Source organism: Balaenoptera musculus, chromosome 11 (genome assembly GCF_009873245.2).
Source record: "Balaenoptera musculus isolate JJ_BM4_2016_0621 chromosome 11, mBalMus1.pri.v3, whole genome shotgun sequence".
NCBI lineage: Eukaryota > Metazoa > Chordata > Mammalia > Artiodactyla > Balaenopteridae > Balaenoptera > Balaenoptera musculus.
The window spans coordinates 22,710,774-22,716,943 of NC_045795.1; the positions used below are offsets into that span (position 1 = coordinate 22,710,774).

At 40.9% G+C, this 6,170-nt stretch overlaps 1 pseudogene; it reads right to left on the minus strand.

Moving 5' to 3' along the window:
• Positions 1 to 2,251: 2,251 nt before the first annotated feature.
• On the minus strand, positions 2,252 to 3,513 carry LOC118903650 (annotated as a pseudogene).
• Positions 3,514 to 6,170: the final 2,657 nt, after the last annotated feature.

Genomic DNA, 6,170 nt, shown 5'->3' on the forward strand with positions numbered 1-6,170 from the left:
TTATCCTTATGATGACAATAAAGCCATTGCCACCAGCACCATCCCCTCACAGCAGTCTCTTTGTATAGGTATTCTGAGACTGGGTGAGTGGCTCTAAGAACTATGCAGAAGAAACAGTGAATGCAAACAAGTCAAGGTGCCCCCCGGAGATGTGGATGCCTCCTGTTCTGATCTTGGCTCAGTCAGTGACTTTGACCTTGGAAAAATCATCCAATTTGCCCAGGGCCTAAAGAGCGATGGGATCCCTTCTAACTCTGAGACCTCGTGACTTACCTCCCCTCCTCAGGGAGCTGTCCATCTAAGGGAGTGAAGAGTGAGTGCTGCTTCTACCCTCTAAGTATCACCTTGTATCTCATAGGAATGGGAACTAATTTCAGATACTTCCTTCTAGGTCTCTTGGGAAAGCAATGACCTCACACCTTTGTGCTCAGTGAAAACCATGGGCTCTAGAAACAGGAAGACCTTGATTCATACCCTGACTCAGGTTTTAGTTGTGTGACCTTTAGTGGTGAGACCTTAATCTCCCTGAGCTTCTAGACTCCTGGTCTGAAAACTGGGAACAAGAACCCACCTTAGGATTGTTATCAGGAATAAATGAGACAATACATGTAAAAGTGCCGAGCACATTGCCTAGTGCAGTGCAAGTATCAACAGTGCTGCTGCTAACAATGACTTAAAATCGTGGAGCCGGGAAGAGCCTCAAGGGATGATCAGATCCAGGTTTCTATCTTTAGGCAGAATCTAAGGATGTCCTTTTACAGATAAGGCAACTAAAATACAGAAAATTTAAAAAATGAGAAAATGGCTATCTTTTTTTTTTTCCCCAAGAAGGTCAAGAGCTATCAGGGGCTATGTGTTCCTCAGAGTCACTGCAGGTTTGCTATGGGAGTTTTTGAAGTTTTCATCTTAAATTTATAGCTGATGAGTATAACTCGCCCTGAGCTTCACCACATTGTAAGCTAACTATCATGTTAAAAACCAATTACATTCCTGCCAGTGGCGCTATGAGTGATTGGTCAGAATTTTCTTTTTTTTTTTCAGTTTCACAAGAAAACGGATGAGTACACTGACCTACTCAAGGAATTTTGTTTTTACTCTTTAAATCCTGAGTGGCTGTGAGAGTCGAGACTGAGACTGGAATACAGCCAGGTCCCTGTGAGGACTGCACATTCCGAGAATGGATAAATTGGGGGAAAACCACCCAGTGGCACAGGAGATGGGAGGGGAGCTTTTCCTGGGAATCCTTCTGAGAAACAGAATCCCTGGCCTAGTGTATGGATAATGTTTTCGTTTGTGGGATACGAACCCCCAAGCCAAAAAATAAATATAAAATGGTATTAGACCGGTTTTACATCTGGGTTCCCTGGTTGAAGCACTGCATAGAATGCTCTCAAAAAGCCCTGCTGAAGAGGAGCTCAAAATAAGTTACTAAAAACACATGAAGAAATGACCCCCTTCCACACCAGAAGACACAAACTGGGAGTACAACCCCAAGAACTTCAACTATAGAACAATCTAAAAGAGACTAAAAATGGGAATTTTTAAATGATTAAAGAACGAAAAGGAAAGAAAAGAACATGAAAATCTAGTGCTAAGAACCAAGTAGAACTAGACATAAAAATATAAATGAAAATAGTCTTATTGAGTTGGTCAAACAATAGATTAAATGCAGATGCAGAGACAGTTTACGAATTGAGGAAATGAATGTAAATGACAGAGAGATAATGAAATGGAAAAGTGGAGAACAATTAAGACATCTGAAGAATGGAACGTGAAGCTCCAAAATATGACTTACAGGAGTTCCAGGAGGAGAGACGAGAGAAAATTGAGAGAAGCAGTATTTTAGGAGACACTGAGTCTGAGTTTTCCAGAACTGATAAGAGGTAGCAAGCATAGATTCAAGAAACACAGGCACTGAACAGGATAAATAATGACAAACCTACCCCTAGACACAGAAACTGAACAAAAGAAAGACAGAAAAATCTGAAAAGTAGCAAGAAGGAGAAGACGTCCCAAGGAGCATGTCAACCGTCAGCAGACTTCTCAACAGCAACAACGGAGGCCATGGAATAGACCCTCGACCTTCTTCTTTTTTTTTTACAGTGCAAATGCATTGGATTTTAATCTTTAATATCTAACATTGCTTTAGGACATGTTTTCTATGAACCAGAAACAGAATGCTAATTGCATAAAAATATACACATAGAAAAAGTAGTTCTCCATTTTCCCGGGGAAAAAACAGTAACTTCTAGAATACTCAAGTGTTTTGTTTTAATTATAAAGCCTTGGTCATCTCATTTATTAGCTCTGTAACATGCATATTTAAACATTATTAGACAAGCGTTAACAATTTATAAATGTAAGGTGCCATTACTGAGTAAGTAGATTCTCCTGTGAATGGATGTGTCCCTTCTCCCACCAACAAGGCAGCAATATGGTTAGTTTAATTTCATGAGTACATGATCCATTGCTGCAAACGTTAATTCTCTTCTCCACCCTGGGCTTATCTGTGCATGTATGTGAGCTGGTTAGATCGCATGGGCAACCTCTCTAACTTCAATAGTAAGAGGAGCTGGGCTTGGGCTTTCGATGCAGACTGACCGTGTCTGTCTGCATCAAGTGATCTGACCTATCCTTGGTAGCAAGCACTCTTTGAACTGCTTCCACAAAGGCCGCTGCGACATTCATGGCATCTTTTGCACTTGTTTCAAAGTAAGGAGAGTCGCCGTTGTCCCTGCACCAGGCTTGTGCTTCTTCTGCAGACACCTGCCGCTCTCTGATGTCAACCTTGTTACCCAAAATCACAAAAGGAAAGCTTTCGGGCTCTTTCACATCCGCATATGAATTCTTTTTTCCAGTTACTCAAGTTCTGGAAGCTTTGAGAATCATCGACGCAGGCAACAGTCAGAACCTCTGTAAAATGGCGTCCTTAGGCTTCTGAATCGCTCTTGACCGGACGTGTCCCAAATCTGCATGGTAACAAAATGTCCATCCACCTCCAAATCTTTACTTAAAAATTCCACACCTACTGTATGGAAGAGCTGGGTATCAAACTTATTAGTCACATATCTGTTCATTAGAGAACTCTTCCAACTCCATCATCTCCAAGGAGAATTACTTTAAAAAGCGATGATGTTCCTGCCATTATTAATCTCAAGATCTCTGATTTCAGAACCCTTAATTGTTCAGTTCAAACATCATCATTATCTCTAGGACTGTCTGGAAGATTCACCTGGACACGGACAACAGGGAAAGCGGTTCACCACTGTGCCGGGCTCATTATAGGAGTGCAGGGAGTTTCTCGCGGCCACAAGGAGGAAGCCTGGGAGGTCCGGTCCGGTCAAGCACCCGGCAGGCAGGACGCGTCGGTGGCACTGCTGACCCTCGAACTTCTGAAAGAATTGCCATTAAACTAAATTTCCGTTCTCAGTTAAATTCTAGCTCCAGAATGAGGAGGAAATGAAATTCACAGAGGAAAAAAAAAGGTAGTTTACCACAAGCCTTTGCTGAGAGATCTCCTTACATTTCCCTCTCAGAAACAGAGAAGTTAAACCCAGGAGGAAGGGGGGGGGCGGTGGGGGGACACAAGAGGCAGCCATAAGAAGGGACACTGATGAACATGTGAGAAGCAGAAGGAAGCATTAACTCCGTAGAACAACGATAATAGTGACTAACTGGAGGCATATTAAGACAAGGCGTGTACAAGATTGTTTTCCGACATCAAATTTTTATTTCAGACATCAAAATATGAAGGAAGGGACTTCCCTGGTGGCCCAGTGGTTAAGGATCCGCCTGCCAATGCAGGGCACACGGGTTCGAGCCCCGGTCCGGGAAGATCCCACATGCCGCGGAGCAACTAAGCCCGTGCGCCACAACTACCGAGCCTGCGCTCTAGAGCCCGTGAGCCACAACTACTGAAGCCCGCGCGCCTAGAGCCCGTGCTCTGCAGCAAGAGAAGCCACCGCAATGAGAAGGCCATGAGCCGCAACCAAAGAGTAGCCCCCGCTCGCCGCAACTAGAGAAAGCACGCGCAGCAACAAAGACCCAACACAGTCAAAAATAAATTAAAAAAAAAAAAGGAAAAAAATTTTTTAAATATGAAGGAAAACCTGTATGAGACGTAAAAGTAATCATGGTTTACCTCATGGTGTAAATCGCTTGGACATACACATGGTAATGAACATATTCAAGTACTGGGTTGGCCAAAAAGTTCGTTCAGTTAATGAATACGTTGTTCAAGAAAGTTCTTGGTGAAAATGAAAAATGTGTCTTATTTTTACTTAAAACTGAACGAACTTTTTGACCAACCCTATACTTACCCGATGTTAGGTCTACATTGAAGGGATGGGAATGCGTGGGGAGTGTGTGTGTGTGTGTGTGTGTGTGTGTGTGTGTGTGTGTGTGTGGTGAGAAACAGGGAGAACAGAGCTAAATCTTCCTTCTCCACAGTGTAAAATTAGAGGATAATGCCCCAAACTCATGTTATTTACAAAAAGTGAAGGTGAACACCAAAATAGTCTGCTAAAAAGGATGAACTAGGTGACTGGGGAGAGGAATAGGGCAGGGCACACTGTTCTTTTTTCCTCTGTAATAAGCACTGTAGATATATTTGACCATATGTGCAGGTGTAGCTCATAAAAAACAACTTAAAAATATGAATATAAAAATTTTTTAAATCTGTTGACTAAATGTTGCTGGCAACTTTCTGTACTAGGATGGCATCATATATTTTTATTATTACACATTTTTATTATTTTGCAAGGGTCTTCTATGCTGACACTTTATCTTCTACAGTTTATTTTAGAAGTATGACACTCATAAAACTCATTAAAGCAGCAATGACCTGAATGCATTAATACTTTGTTCAAATGGCAATGTTCCCATTTTAATAACTATTAGCTTTTAATTATATAATAATCACCTAAAAGTTTCAAAAATCTCTCACTGTTGTATAAAAGCTCTTTCCAAGAAAGGGTAAAAAGCAATTTGAGAATATGAAATTATTTCATAAATAAAGGTTAGTAGTGTATAATTTTAGGGGACAGTTCACATCAACCAACAAAATAAATTTAAATTTTCAAGAATATGCTAGTAATCAGATGCAGAAAGACAAACATCATATGACACCACTTATGTGTGGAATAAGATGATACAAATGAACTTATTTACAAAACGGAAACAGACTCACAGACTTCAAAAACAACCTTATGGTTATCGAAGGGGAAAGGGGCAGGGAGGGATAAATTAGGAGTTTGGGATTAATATATACACTACTATATGTAAAATAGATAAGCAACAAGGACCTACTGTATAGCACAGGAAACCTTACTCAATATTCTGTAATAACCTATACAGGAAAAGAATCTGAAAAAGAATGGATATATGTCTATGTATAACTGAATCACTTTGCTGTACACCTGAGACTAACACAACACTGTGAATCAACTATACTCCAAAATAAAACAAAAAATTTAAAAGAGATTATGCTAAGAAATATTGTCTCCCAAGATTCAAACGTGAATTAAGACATTATAATTAATTATGCATGTCTTATTTCTAATAATCGACACATTTTACATATATGTATTTAGAAAGAAAAAATAAATTTAAGAGGGAAAACATTCGTGAGTCCACAAATGAGAGCACAGGGAAGAAATATGCTCTTTGCCATCAGTATAATCTTAGAGGTACTTTCTGTAATCTTCCCTCTTCTACCTTTCAGATGGCAATTTTTAAAAACTCAAAAAGAACAGACAAAAAATGGTGAGATAGTTGAATGTTAGGAGGCAGAATTGAATCTCTGTAGGTTGTATTTCCTTTGCGGCACCGCTTATTTCCCAGGGGAGGACTGTGGGTGTGCCGTGCTGGACATTACCCTGCTCGCAGGAGCCCCATGCTCCACAGGTGCTGGATCTCAGCGCAGGGCCACCACTGCAGGAGGGGAAGAGCAAGGTGGAACCTTGGCGTTGGCTGATCTGTGTCCCATGGGGAGCTCTTCTCTGGGGAGTTCCACAAATGACAGCATGTGTGCAAGCAGAGTTGCAGAGTTCTAAAGGACCCAGAAGGGGCACAGTAGAAAAACCCTGGGCTACTGCTATCGACAGAACCTCTCTGTAGCCATAGACTGTGAAGGTCGGTAATATTTGATTTACAATAAAATATATACGAAT